This window comes from Panthera onca, chromosome E2, assembly GCF_046562875.1.
Source record: "Panthera onca isolate mPanOnc1 chromosome E2, mPanOnc1 haplotype 2, whole genome shotgun sequence".
In the NCBI taxonomy this organism is placed as follows: domain Eukaryota; kingdom Metazoa; phylum Chordata; class Mammalia; order Carnivora; family Felidae; genus Panthera; species Panthera onca.
Genome location: NC_138353.1, coordinates 19,023,433 through 19,038,057, shown reverse-complemented (window position 1 = coordinate 19,038,057; position 14,625 = coordinate 19,023,433). Strand labels below are relative to the sequence as shown.

The window sequence follows — 14,625 nt, the reverse complement described above, 5'->3', positions numbered from 1 at the left end:
GATAAAGAAATTAAGAAAAGATGATAGTGTCCCTCAAAAAGCATAAGATCAGTAGGGCCTGCAGACCACAGGTAAAAAGAGGGGCTTCTGTGGTAAACATGGAAGTCTGACCCAAAGGGGAGGGCTTGGCACATCGGAGAAGCTCTGCACCATTTAAAGCAATCTGCTTCCTAAGACTCCTTTCCAGTCAACCCCTGGGAAGAAATACATTGTATATCAGGGGTGTGTGTGTGTGTGTGTGTGTATGCGTGCGCATGTGCCCGTGTATATGTAGATACACACATACGGACACGTGTACAAAGATTCATTAAAATAGTATTTACCTTCACTGAGCCATGTGTTTGGATTTTCTATTTGTTCCTCTTTTTTAATGTAGATCATAAGGCTTTGAATTGATTTCATAATTCACCAATGGGCACAGCTGGCAATTTGAAAAGCACTGCATTTAGTGAGGATTGTTTCTTTTTCTTCTTGATTATTGCTTTGGATTTAGGATGAAAATGAAAGGGGAGTGATTTTGCAAATTTTTTTAATGTTTATTATTTATCTTTGGGAGAGAGACAGAGAATGAGCAGGGGAGGGGCAGAGAGAGAGGGAGACACAGAATCTGAAGCAGGCTCCAGGCTCTGAGCTGTCAGCACAGAGCCCAACGTGGGGCTCAAACTCATGAACCTTGGGATCATGACCTGAGCCGAAGTCCAAGGCTCAACTGACTGAGCCACTCAGGTGTCCCGAAAGGGGAGTGTTTTCTCTGGAAGTTTCCCTTCCAGAGGAAAAGAGACGCCTGGGTGGGTGTCCCCTCCTGGCAATCAAGAGGCTCACAGAACCCTAGAAACCTGCCTCCCTGCATAGGACTTTATAAACCCGGCCACTGCCTCCTCACCCCTTTGACTCCTCTCAGAATACCTGCACACTTTCTAGGGAGTCTAAGTAGAATTTAGAAATAAGAGAAATTGATGGGGCACCTGGCTGGCTCAGTCAGTAGAGCACACAACTCTTGATCTCAGGGTTGTGAGTCTGAGTCCCACGTTGAGTGTAGGGATTACTTAAAAAATAAAATCTTTTTTAAAAAACGGAAATAAGGGAAATGGCTAAGAAAGCAAAAGTCTGAGATGCATGCAAATACTTTTTTTGTATGTATCAATAGCACACAAAAGGAAATACATGTAAGAACTTTGTAAAAGTTCCTCTGTTAGTAAAGATGAGAATCTCAATGTTAAGTTACTTAACATTGCCCAAGAACAGAACAATGATCCACATGCTCGAAACTGTCTCTTTACTTTTGTTTAAAAAAAAAAAAAAACTACATAGAAAAAGAATATTCTGTAAATAAACACAACGGAACAGCTGACCTACAGCTTGACTCCTCTGCAGCCCACAGAATCCAGTCATTTTTTTTAACACAATGTATTTTATGAATAAACTTCTACACTTTTAAAATTGAGTTTTCTCTTTTTGAAGTACAGCTTCAAGCAACTACAAGTTTCCATCCTGCTAACCCGAGGCAGCCGTTGCTTTTAACTTCTATCTTTTATTTAAAAACTTAATTGGAAGTTTTTGTAGCCAGAAGGAGCACTTCAAAGAAAAGGGAAAAAATGCCAAAAATTAATACTTCATGTCAGAGGTTAGGAGAGAAAGAAACAAAGATTACAGAAACGAGGGGTTAATGGTATATAGGAAAGCGGTGGAAGAAGGGAAGAAGGCAGGAAACAGACTGAAGAAGGAAGGAAAAGAAAAACCCATGACATTGGAAACGAGACGTGGGGTGATGCTGTCCAGGCTCTGGGCAGACATGACAACACAAGGCTCAGAGAAGCATTCATTAATTCCCGCACAGCCCAGAGGCCCTGTGCACGAATCCCGCCCCCACTCAAGCCATTTACCCCTGTCTTCAATTACACATCAAGGGACACAGCTCTTCCTTTACTTTAATTTCTAGACATTCCCTGTCACTGCAGATTCTCAATTCACTCTGACAAAACAATGTTAAAACTTCAAGTGTGACTTTGTGCTCCGCCATTGAGGAAGAAGGCCCTGGACCGGAGGGTAGAGGGACCAGGGTCCTTGTCCCTCCGCCACCTGCTGATGTGGGACTGAGCAGCCCCTTCCTTTCTGTGGAGCTCTGTGGTGGCGTGGTAAAGTAAGAAGGTTGGAGGAGATTCCTGAGATTCCTTCCAGCTCTGATAAGCTATCGCTCTGTGATTTACGGTTACTGAACCTCCTGTATCACTCACGGAGGATGCTGATGAATAGGTAAATGAGATGAATACCCAAGATTTGCTCCCAGAGCTTCTTAGAGTTGAAATAAATAACAGATCCGACTGTTTCAAAGGGGGAAAACTTCCCATACTTGGACAAGTCCTCAAGATCAGAATAGCTATAAAATCGGACCTCACTGGTCTCAGACAGGGAAGACTACTCTTACATAAAGAGTACTAAGAGGGGCACCTGGGTGGCTCAGTTGGTTACAAGTCTGACTCTTGGTTTTGGCTCAGGTCATAATTTCATGGTTCGTGGGAATAAGCCACACATGGAGTTCCATGCTGACAGGGTGGAGCCTGCTTGGGATTCCCACTCACTCTCTCTCTCTCTCTCTCTCTCTCTCTTCCTCTGCCCATTTCCCCTGCTCATGCACTCCCTCTTTCTAAAATGAATTTTTAAAAAATTTTTTTTATGTACTGCTCTGCTCTATAAGACTTTGCCCAGCAACCGATTCAAGACCATGACGTAATAGTCTCCATCTGTGATAGAGGGAACTTTTGGGCAGGTGACTGCAGTGATGGGGTAGAAGGCCTGATATGAACTCTGAGCTGGCCTGAGAGGCAAAGGCACTGATCAGCACTCCCAAGATGTGACTCCCGAGCCTTCCTCGGAGCCTAGCAACAGCCCCTGGCTTCCAGAGGGGTCTCCGCAATGCAGCAGCAGATTCTGGACGGAAGCTGAGGCAGACAACCAAACGAGGATAACTCCACTGACAGCCCACATACAGAAGGACCAAATTGGCCAGTTTGCCCTTCCACAGCGCTCTGTATGGGACACTGGCTGGCACGCGGACCCAGCTCTGCATCAGGGATGAGCATGCGTCCCAAGGGCAGCTAACTCATATGCAGGCCCGTCTCCTATGCTGGGACCTGGAGCAAAATGATAAGCAAGGCCAATCAGTGTCTCTTGGGGAGGAATGTGAGTGAGGACATGGAAACAAAGCACTTCGTGATGAGAGAAGAAGGTTAAAGGTCATGATGAAGGAGGCCAGAGAGGCTCTGATGGACTGTAGGTGCCAGAGAGCCAATAGACTTCACGCAGCAAGCCTGTATCTACAGCACACACACATTCACATGCACACACGTATGTATGCACACTTACACACGTGCACACTGACATGCTAGACAAAACGGGAAGAGGAAGTTTAAGCTGTAATGAAGTTCAACAGAAAAAAAAAAATGGAAATGCCTACATCTCAGAGATTCAGAGGAAACAAGAGTGAGGAGCATAGACTAAAGCTAAATAGCCTTAAAGGCAAATAACCAGCCTACGTGATTAAAGGGGCCACCACACAATCATGAAAGGTACATAAGGTACACAATCCTGTGGCTCACGATATATAAAGCAAAAATTAAAGAATTACAAGAAAGAATTGGTAAATCCACAATCATAACAGGTAATGTGAACATGGCTCTCTCAGCAAGTTTACAGTCCAGGGGACACAAATTAATAAAGATTTAGAAAGAACCATTTGAACGACAGCTTGATCCAATGAATGAATAACTAAAGAAAAAACACTGTTTTCATTCAGATGCAGCACTCATAAAAACTGACCATTCAGGGGCGCCTGGCTGGCTCAGTCAGGAGAGCATGGGACACTTGATCTTGGGGTTATGAGTTCGAGCCCCAGGTTGGGTGTAGAGATTACTGAAATAAATAAAACTTTTTTTAAAAACCTGACTATTCAAAGCTATAAGGCAAATCATAACAAACAAACACTCCAAAGCATACCTGCCTCAATCTCATTAAAATGTAATTAAATTAGGAATCAGTAGTAAAAATAATTAACTTCTAAAAAAATCTGTATATTTGGAAAACTTTAAATACAAAAAACACACAAAAGTCAGAGGAAAAACATTGTCACGGAAATTAGAAAGTATGTAGAATGGAAAATTTTTTTTAATTTAAATCTAGCATGTCAAAACCAGTTGCAACAGGGGCGCGTAGGTGACTCAGTCGGGTAAGCATCTGACTTTGACTCAGGTCATGATCTCGCAGTTCGCCAGTTCAAGCCCCACATGGGGCTCTGTGCTGACAGCTCGGAGCCTGGAGCCTGGAGCCTGCTTCAGATTCTGTGTCTTTCTCTCTCTCTGCCCCTCCCCCACTCATGCTGTCTCTCTCTTTCTCTCTCAAAAATAAATAAAAATATGTTTTAAAAAAAAGAAAGTTGCTCTAGCTCTAACAAGGTGAAGGTGGTTAACCACAAAATCATAGTCTTCTCAAGTACATCATAGAGCTGAGGTTGCAATGAAACCTCACGACATAAAATCCCAAAACGGACAACCATGGCTGCCTTCATCTTTGGTACAGCAGAGGAGGGGGCCACAGATGGATGAGAAAAGCACTGAACTTTTAATAAATGTCTAGAGATTCAGCAAAGGTTAGCATGATATGGGGTGCTGGGGCGGCTGAGTCAGTTGAACGTCCAACTTCAGCTCAAGTCATGATCTCGTGGTTCATGAGTTCAAGCCCCACATCAGGCTTTCTGCTGTCAGTGCAGAGCCGCTTTGGATCCTCTGTCCCCCTCTCTCTGTCTCTCCCCCACGGGCGATCTCTCTCTCTCTCTCTCTCAAAAATAAATATTTTTTTTTAAAAATTTTTGGGGCGCCTGGGTGGCGCAGTCGGTTAAGCCTCCGACTTCAGCCAGGTCACGATCTCGCGGTCTGTGAGTTCGAGCCCCGCGTCAGGCTCTGGGCTGATGGCTCGGAGCCTGGAGCCTGTTTCCCATTCTGTGTCTCCCTCTCTCTCTGCCCCTCCCCTGTTCATGCTCTGTCTCTCTCTGTCCCAAAAAAAAAAAAAAAAAAACGTTGAAAAAAAAATGTTTATAAAAAATTTTTAAAGGTTAGCATGATAGGTGAGAATCCCTAACAGCACCCATACACAAAGAGTCTGCACCTATGACCAACTTACTCCACGGGCCTTTACCAAGTATATGTAAGAAAAATTGGACACAGGACAGGAGGATCACCAGACACTGCCTACTCTGAGGCATATGTGTGAGGCCTTGGGGGCCTGTGGAACAATTAAAAAATGTCTAGCATAGGTGTAATTATACTACAGGAGGCAAGGATAAGGAGAAAAAGCCAAAATAAATCTTTGAAGAAATAATGGCTGAAACTTTCCCAAATCTGGTTTAAATAAAAGAGGGGTGCCTGGGTGGCTCACTCAGTTAAGCATCAGACTTCAGCTCAGGTCATGATCTCACAGTTCCGGAGTTCAAGCCCCCTTCAGGCTCTATGTTGACAGCTCAGACTCTGGAGCCTGCTTTGGATCCTGTGTCTCCCTCTCTCTCTGCCCCTCCCCCACTTGCACTCTGTCTCTCTCTCTCCAAAAATAAATACACATTAAAAAATATATAAATTCACATATTTAAGAAGTTGAGCAAATCACAAGTAGAATAAATATAAAAACCAAAACAAACAAACAAAAACCCTACACATATCCTAGTCAAACTGGTAAAACCAATAATAAAAAGAAAAATCTTGAAAGCAGCCAGAGAAAAAGTGGAACAATAATTCAAATTACTGTTTCCTTCTCATCAGAAACTACAGAGTCAGAAGACAGGGAGACAGTGCCTTTAAAGGGCTAAAAGAAGAAAAAAAGGCTGCTAAGCCACAATTCAATATCCAGAGAGAATATCTCTAAAGTATGAAGTTGAAATAAAGGCATTTTCAGATAAAATAGGCCAGTTACAGAACAAAATGAGAAAGCTGTAACTATAAAGCTTCTAGGAGCAATAAGAGACTATCTTGGCAAACTTGGGGTATGCAGAGATTTCTTAAAAGGACACCGAAAACATAAAATAAAATTCTTGATAAACTGGGTATCATCAAAATGACTAACTTCTGCTCTCCAAAAGGCACATTAAGGGAAAGAAAAAGCAAGCCACAGACTAGAAGCAAAAACTCATAACACATGTATCCAACAAAGGATTTCTATCCAGAAGATACATGAAAGGACTCCTCCATATTGAAATTAAGAAGACAAACCACCCAAGTGAAAAAATGGGCAAAAAAATAAATAGCGTGGGTTTGCAAACCAGCCCCCATACACAGAGGGCAGGGAGAGACGGAAGGGAAAAGAAGCCACTCCGGATTGAGGTGTGGCAGGTTTAACAGGCAAGCGAATTGACTTACGAGGCTTGTCTTGGGAGGCTGCAAGACCAGTAGATCCCCGCACCCACCTGCCAGAATCTTAAAGGTTAATAGAGGCGTTAACAGGGTTCAATAACATAAACCACCGAGCTGATCTCAACACCTTGCTCTCTCAAGGCTACATCCTTGAAACGGCTGCCAGTTGTGGAATGGTGGGCGATGTACATTCCAGGGACAGAGGAGGGGATGAGGAGCCTCCAATTGCCCCTGTTCAGCTAACGGGTCAACCAGAGGTCGTGTCCTCTCCATGACCTCCTCCAAAACATAAGATGTTTTACAAAAGAAGATACGCAAATGGCCAGTGAGCACATGAGAAGGTGCTTAACAGTATTACTCATTAAGGAAGGGCAACTCAAAACCACAGTGAGATACCACCACCCCTTCCACTAGAACGGCTAAAATTTTTAGGGGTGCCTGGGTGGCTCGGTCAGTTAAGCATCTGATGTCAGCTCAGGTCATGATCTCACGGTTTGTGGGTCCAAACCCAGCGTCAGGCTCTATGCTGCCAACTCAGAGCCTGGAGCCTGCTTTGGATTCTGTGTCTCCCCCTCTCTCTGCCTCTCCCCCACTCGCTGTCTCTCTCTCTCTCAAAAATAAATGAAGATTAAAAAAAATTAAAAATAAATACACATTTAAAAATATATAAATTCACATATTTAAGAAGTTCAGTAAATCACAAGTAGAAAACCAAAACAAACAAAAACCCTACACCTATCCTAGTCAAACTGGTAAAACCAATAATAAAAGGAAAAATCTTGAAAGCAGCCACAGAAAAAGTGGAACAATAATTCAAATTACTGTTTCCTTCTCATCAGAAACTACAGAGTCAGAAGACAGGGAGACAGTGCCTTTAAAGGGTTAAAAGAAGGGAAAAAAAGGCTGCCAAGCCACAATTCAACATCCAGAGAGAATATCTCTAAAGTATGAAGTTGAAATAAATTAGAGATTTTAAAAATTGGAGGGGTGACTGGATGGCTCAGTCAGTTAAGCATCCAACTTTGGCTGAGGTCAAGATCTCACGGTTCTTGAGATCGAGCCCCACAATGGTCTCTATGCTGACAGTTGGGAGCCTGGAGCCTGGAGCCTGCCTCGGATTCTGTGTCTCCCTCTCTCCCTGCTCCTCCCCCACTAGCTCTCTCTCTCTCTCTCTCTCTCTCTCAAAAGTAAATAAACATTAAAAAAATTTTTTTAATTGGAAGAGATTACTATCTACAATTTAATGCAATATATCTGGACATTACATAAAATAGATAATTTCACAGGGAAACTTAACTTACCCAGAAAGAAAAAGAAAATTCATATAGTTCTAAACTGATTAAGAAAATCTAATCAGTCATTAAAACTAAACTCACAAGGGAAAAAGAAAAAAATGTCCAAAACAGGTTTGAAGAAGGTAAATTCATCCAATCAAGAAACTGATTATTCTAATTTTATAAAGCTTGCTTTTTGTTGAAAAAATAAAATAAAAAAATAAAATAAAATAAAAAATAAAATAAAATAAAATAAACAGCAATAAAAAGAATAAGAGAAAACATCACTTAACCCATTTTATGAAACTAACATAATTTTGATACCAACCCAAGAGAATGCAGTAAGAAAAATCATGGGCCAATCTCACAAAATACTAGCAAGCCAAATCCAAAATACATTTCTTAAAATAAAAATTAACTAGAGTCATGTAACTCACCACATAACAAACTGAAGGATGAAAAGCACGATTCTTCCAAAGATTGTGCAACCTCACAGGCACACATACATTGCACACACACAAGCGTCTGGTAAAATTCAAAATCCTTTTACAACAAAAACTCTTTAGCAAGCTGGGAATAGAAAATAAATCTACCAATATCTTATGCAAATGTAATACTACAACTGAAATATTAGAACTCCCTTAATAATCAGCAATGAAGATATTATCAGCATAATAATCAGCATGAATAATCAGCATCCTCAATTCTGTTCAACATTGTACTAGAGATATTAGCAGAGTAAAACGTGTCAGATAAATAAGAGGAATAAAGAATGGAAGAGAATAGTCAAAATTATCATTAATCATGTGATAAAATTGTCTAGATAGTAAACCCAAGAAAATCTACTAATAAATTATAGTAAGAATTCAGCAAAGTTGTGCTATATATGTAATAAATATACAAAAAGTAATTTCATCCCTATGCGCCTATGATAATCAGACATTTTCTCTTAAAAAGATCACTTTATAATTATAATAAAAAATATAAATAAATACATCTAACAAAATATATGCATGCCTTCTAATGGAGAAAGGTATAAGATGTCATTGAAAGACATTAAAGAAAACTGGAAAATATACACCATGTTCATGGAAGGGAATACTTAATACCATAACCAAAATAAGACTATTCTTCAATCTAACATATAAATGCAATGCAACCGTAAATCAAAATCCCAAAAGGGATTTTCATGGAACTCGATAAGCTGATCTTAAAATTTAAATGGAACAGCAAAGGCCAAGAATACCCAAGAAATTACTGAAGAAGAACAAGAACATCCAGATATCAAGAATATCCAGATATTGAAGAACAAGAACATCCAGATATATATCCAGGCCAAGAATACCCAAGAAATTATTGAAGAAGAACAAGAAATCCAGATATCAAAGACTTATAGTCAAACTATAATAATTAAGACATTGTATTATTGACTCAGTAGACCAGTGGAACACACAAAAAGAACATACATAAACGCGTATGAAGAATGCAAGACTTGGGGCACCTGGGTGGCTCAGTCAGTTGAGCGTCCGACTTCGGCTCAGGTCATGATCTCATGGTCCGTGAGTTTGAGCCCCGTGTTGGGCTCTGTGCTGACAGCTCAGAGCCTGGATCTGTTTCGGATTCTGTGTCTCCCTCTCTCTCTGACCCTCCCCCATTCATGCTCTGTCTCTCTCTGTCTCAAAACTAAATAAACATTAAAGAAATTTTTTAAAAAATGCAAGACTTAAACATATGTGTGGATTTCACAAATGACAGAGGGGGCGTTAAAAAACATCAGTGGAGAACAGAAGCTCTTTTATTTTTCAACTTCAAATCATATTTTACTATTGGAAAATACATTTTTGGGATTGTTGTCAAATAACATTTTTTTTTTAACTCAAAACATGTTCTAGCACATTCAATAGCAAAGATCTACCAGTGTTTCACACATGAAGAAAACCTACATCCCTCATCCTCAGGGAAATACAAACCAAAACCACAATGAGATACCACCTCACACCTGTCAGAATGGCTAACATTGGCTAATGGCCAACATTGGCTAACATTGTTAATGGCTAACATTAACAACTCAGGCAACAACAGATGTTGCAGAGAAAGGGGAAACCTCTTACACTGCTGGTTGGAATGCAAATTGGTGCAGCCACTCTGGAAAGCAGTATGGAGGTTCCTCAAAAGGTTAAAAATAGGGGCATCTGGGTGGCTCAGTCAGTTAAGCATCCAACTCTTGATTTCAGCTCAGGTCATGATCTCACAGTTCATGAGATCGAGCCCCACGTGGGGCCCCATGCTGACAGTGAGGAGCCTGCTTGGGATTTTCTCTCTCTGTCCCTCTCCTGCTCATGCTCTCCCTCTCATGCTCTCTCTCTCTCAAAATAAATAAATAAACTTTTTTTAAGTTAAAAACAGAATTACCCTATGACCCAGCAATTGCACTACTAGGTATTTAGCCAAATGATACAAAGATACTGATCTGATGGGGCACACGCACACCAATGTTTATAGCAGCACTATCAACAATACTTAGGAAAGAGCCCAGATGTGTACTGACTGATGAATGGATAAAGAAGATGCGGTGTATATATATACAATGGAATATTACTCAGCCTTCAAAAAGAGTGATATCTTGCCATTTGTGACAACTTCAGTGGAGCTAGAGTATATTATGCTAAGTGAAATAAGTCAGTCAGAGAAAGACAAATACCATATGATTTCACTCATGTGGAATTTAAGAAACAAAACAGATGAACATAGGGGAAAGAAGAAAAAAAAGAGAGGAGGCAAACCGTAACAGACTATTAACTATAGGGAACAAACTGAGGGTTGCTAGAGGGGGGAAGTGGGCGGGGGATGGGCTAAATGGGTGATGGGTATTGAGGGCACTTGTGATGAGCACTGGGTGTTATATGTAAGTGATGAATCACCAAATTCTACTCCTGAAACCAATATTACACTATGTTAACTAACTAGAACTTAAATAAAAATTTGAAAAACACAAAAAACATAACCTACCTTGTGGTTCTAGTTGTACTGATTAAAATCTATATGCCTGTAAAGGCAGTTGGTTGTGCTTAATGGAGTTCTTGAGAATCAAGTACAAAGTAACATATAAAAGATGGGTTTGAAAACTTTGAAGAATTTTAAGACAGACTTAATTTTTCATGAGTTTTCCAAAGCCAGTCACGATATTTATTTAACTTATGGTCTTCAGAATGCACCTGCTTCCATTCATTGATGCAAAAAATTCAGTAAGAGTCGTTGCCCTATTTTTCCATCCCATGAAACTCAATCAGCTACCTCCACTGCTTTGCCAGCTATTCGTCTGAGAACTTGATAATGGCTTTTGCTCAAAGATTGTAGAGAAAAAGAGGTTTAAGAAGTTCTGACACTTCATGGGACACTTGGGTGGCTCAGTGAGTTGAACATCTGACTTCTGCCTAGGTCACGATCTCTCCGTTCCTGGGTTTGAGCCCCGCATCAAGCTCAGGGCTGCCACTCAGAGCCTGGAGCCTGTTCTATATTCAGTGTCTCCCTCTCTCTCTCCTTCCCCCATTCATGCTCTGTCTCTCTGTGTCTCTCAAAAATAAATAAACATTAAAATTTTTTGGAGAAAAAAATAAAAAGTTCTGACACATCTCTTCAGTCTGCAGTTCTTGCTACCTCAGCTGAAGGATACTTCTCCAGAAACTCCGAAAGCTCAGGTGTTGCCACTTTGCCTGAGGTCTGACTGAGAAATACAGTAGCAGTGAGGAGCTTCCATCGATCATGGAAAAGTATTTCTTGGACAAGATTAAAAGGTGACCAAGGAGGTGTCCACTTCCTAAAGGTTTTACGTCTTGGGGGGCTAAGAGCTTCTTTGTAGTATTTGTTGGAAAAATATATGTTTGTTTTCCTTTTTCCTTTTTTTTAAACTTTATTTTATTTTTGAGAGAGAGAGAGAGAGAGAGAGCGCATGAGCGTGCACAAGTAGGGGAGGGACAGCGAGGGAGAGAGAATCCCAAGCAGGCTCCAGGCTTGAGCCCAATGCAGGGCTTGAGCTCACAAACCGCGAGACCTTGACCTGAGCTGAAACCAAGAGTCGGATGCTTAACCGACTGAGCCGCCCAGGCGCCCCTCCTTTTTTCTATTTGTGTCTGTGGAATGGTATCTTCTTGACATATTTTCACATAAATAGTCTTTCTCGGTTTCATGAGCAGTTGTCCATTTCAGAGCAACATTTTTAAATGTCAGTATGCAAATGTTCCTTCCTTTCCCTGACTTCTACTTTTGTTTTTATTTCCTTGGCTTCTAAAAAGATTTCTTCCCACTTCTCGTTGTGTTCTGCTTCTTCAGCTGAACATAATTTGTTTATGATGCCAGAAGTTATTTGTTCAAAACAAAAATTTGATCCGGAACTCAATGATTTTTCTTCTACAAGTCTCTTTTCTTCATTGGTTACACTGAGGTTCTTGTTGTTCACTCCAGATTCAGAAACGGAGGAAGTTTTATCAAGCGACAATGGTTCACTTTTAGCAGCTGCCTTATTATACTCAGATTCTCTTTTCCTATTACTGTGAGCAGAATCTGGAAAACCCTTCCAACATCCTGTTTTAGTTTAACTTGAATTCCTTTCAAAATAGTCATCTTTCCTTTGGACTTTCTAACCTTTCTGGAGTCAACATCATTGACACCCTCATCTTCTTTAAAGTTAGATAGTCCTGGGGCACCTGGGTGGCTCAGTCAGTTAAGCGTCTGACTTCAGTTCAGGTCATGATCTCACAGTTCATGAGTTTGAGCCCCACATTGGGCTCTGTGCTGACAGCTCAGAGCCTGGAGCCTGCTTTGGATTCTGTGTCTCCCTCTCTCTGTCTCTGTCCCTCCCTCACTCACACTCTATCTATTCTCTCTCAAGAATAAATGAAACATTTAAAAATAAATAAGTAATAGTCAGATAGTCCTGGGGCACCTGGGTGGCTCAGTCAGTTCGGTGTCTGACTTCAGCTCAGGTCATGATCTCACGGTTTGTGAGTTCGAGCCCTGCGTCGGGCTCTGTGCTGACAGCTCAGAGCCTGGAGCCTGCTTTGGATTCTGTGTGTGTGTCTCTCTCTGTCTCTCAAAAATGAATAAATGTTAAAAAACTTTTTTTAATAAAAAAATTTAAAAAAAAAAAGTTAGATAGTCCTGTGTTAGTTTGCCCTTCCAAACTACCACTTGGCAGGGGAAAGACATCTTTTTTTCCACCAGCCCCATGTCCTGATGTTCTGGTTTGAAGTGATACTTTCATTTTGCATTTGGGATGTCAGAAGTGCTATGCTGTAGTCTTTATATCTGGACTTGATGCTCCTTTTAGAAAGTACAGTAAAATCAAACTCTTCCAGCATAAGAGAAGTCTCTCCATTTATGTGAAGATAATTGGCAAGTGAACTTTCGGATCTCAACGTCAGTCCTTGTGGGCTGATAAAATATCCATCGAATCTTCCTGCTGTTTTCCCTGATCACCTTTGCTTCACAACTCTTTCCCATCCGCCTGGGACAGACTTACAGCATTCCATCACTGCACACAGTACCAGCAATCTGAGCAGGAGCAAGGGATTTTTACAGCAGGGGATTCCACCCACTGCTGCTTTTTATCCCCACTTATTTCTCACTTCTCCCACTCTTTCTGATGCCAGAGCCACATGTTCCTCCCAGAGGTCATAGGGCCAGTCTTGGGCTAAGCACCTACTGGAGGTGACCAACGGGGCAGCCCCACAGTCCCCCAGGCTCCAACCCTCCATCCCAGCCATGCCCTTCAAGGGGGCTCCAGTGGCAGTAACAGGTCAAGAGAAGATGTGATGCCCTAGGAGTGGAGAACAAGATGTGAAAACTTCAGTTCAGAGCACTAGGCTGAAACCAAAAGCCGAAGACGGCGCAAGTCAATTAGACTCTACAGCTGCTTTCTGGCCGCCCCCATGGCTGCAGCCGCCATCTCCATGGCTCAGCCAATCAAGTCCCACAGAAGCTCTTTAATAAAGGGTGCTGGGATCACTCATCACCTTCGTGGAAAATAATGACAGGTTTATCCCTACCTCGTATCACACACACAAAAAAATAGCCTAGCTATATAAATAACTCCTACAAACCAGGGGGACCTGGCTGGCTCAGTGGGTAAAAGCACACGACTCTTGGTCTCCAGCTTTTGAGTTTGCCCACCGTGGGTGTAGACATGACTTAAAAATAAAATATTTTTGGGGCGCCTGGGTGGCGCAGTCGGTTAAGCGTCCGACTTCAGCCAGGTCACGATCTCGCAGTCTGTGAGTTCGAGCCCCGCGTCAGGCTCTGGGCTGATGGCTCGGAGCCTGGAGCCTGTTTCCGATTCTGTGTCTCCCTCTCTCTCTGCCCCTCCCCCGTTCATGCTCTGTCTCTCTCTGTCCCAAAAATAAAAAATAAAAAACGTTGAAAAAAAAAATTAAAAAAAAAAAAAAATAAAATATTTTTAAAAACTAAAAAAAAAACAATTGCAATGGCTAAGAATAATAGTGTGCACACTCAGTAATTACCTAATAATGTTGGAAGCATGGAGGGATGACAACAGAGCATGCTTATAGCAGCAGAGGTAAAAAGGAGGGGTCAATTCTCATTCTCCAATGAAAAAGATAGTGGCTGGAACTGAAAACTCAAGAAGTAGCAATACAAGTATGCTATTTAGAAATATCAGCTAGAAGACTTGTGTTTTCCCCGGGGGGGAGGGGAAGTGGCAAAATGAACAAAGGGAGAGGGGACAGATGATGCTGGTTTCTACAGTGAACCTTGCAGGATTATCAACTTTGAATAAAAATTATAAACAAATGAAACCCAGGAAATAAAGGAACCCAGTAAAAAAAGATACCTCATGGGGCAGGAAAAAAAAAACTTTTAAATTGTAATTCATGTTTTCGGAGAGAAAAGATATTTCATCCAGGAAATAAGATTAGGAATTCTGGAAAATGGACACTCAAAAAAAA

The 14,625-nt window shown here is 41.4% G+C and overlaps 1 pseudogene; it reads right to left on the bottom strand.

The window, feature by feature from the left end:
- Nucleotides 1-10,780: 10,780 nt before the first annotated feature.
- Nucleotides 10,781-13,428, bottom strand: LOC132689892 (methyl-CpG-binding domain protein 4-like; annotated as a pseudogene).
- Nucleotides 13,429-14,625: the final 1,197 nt, after the last annotated feature.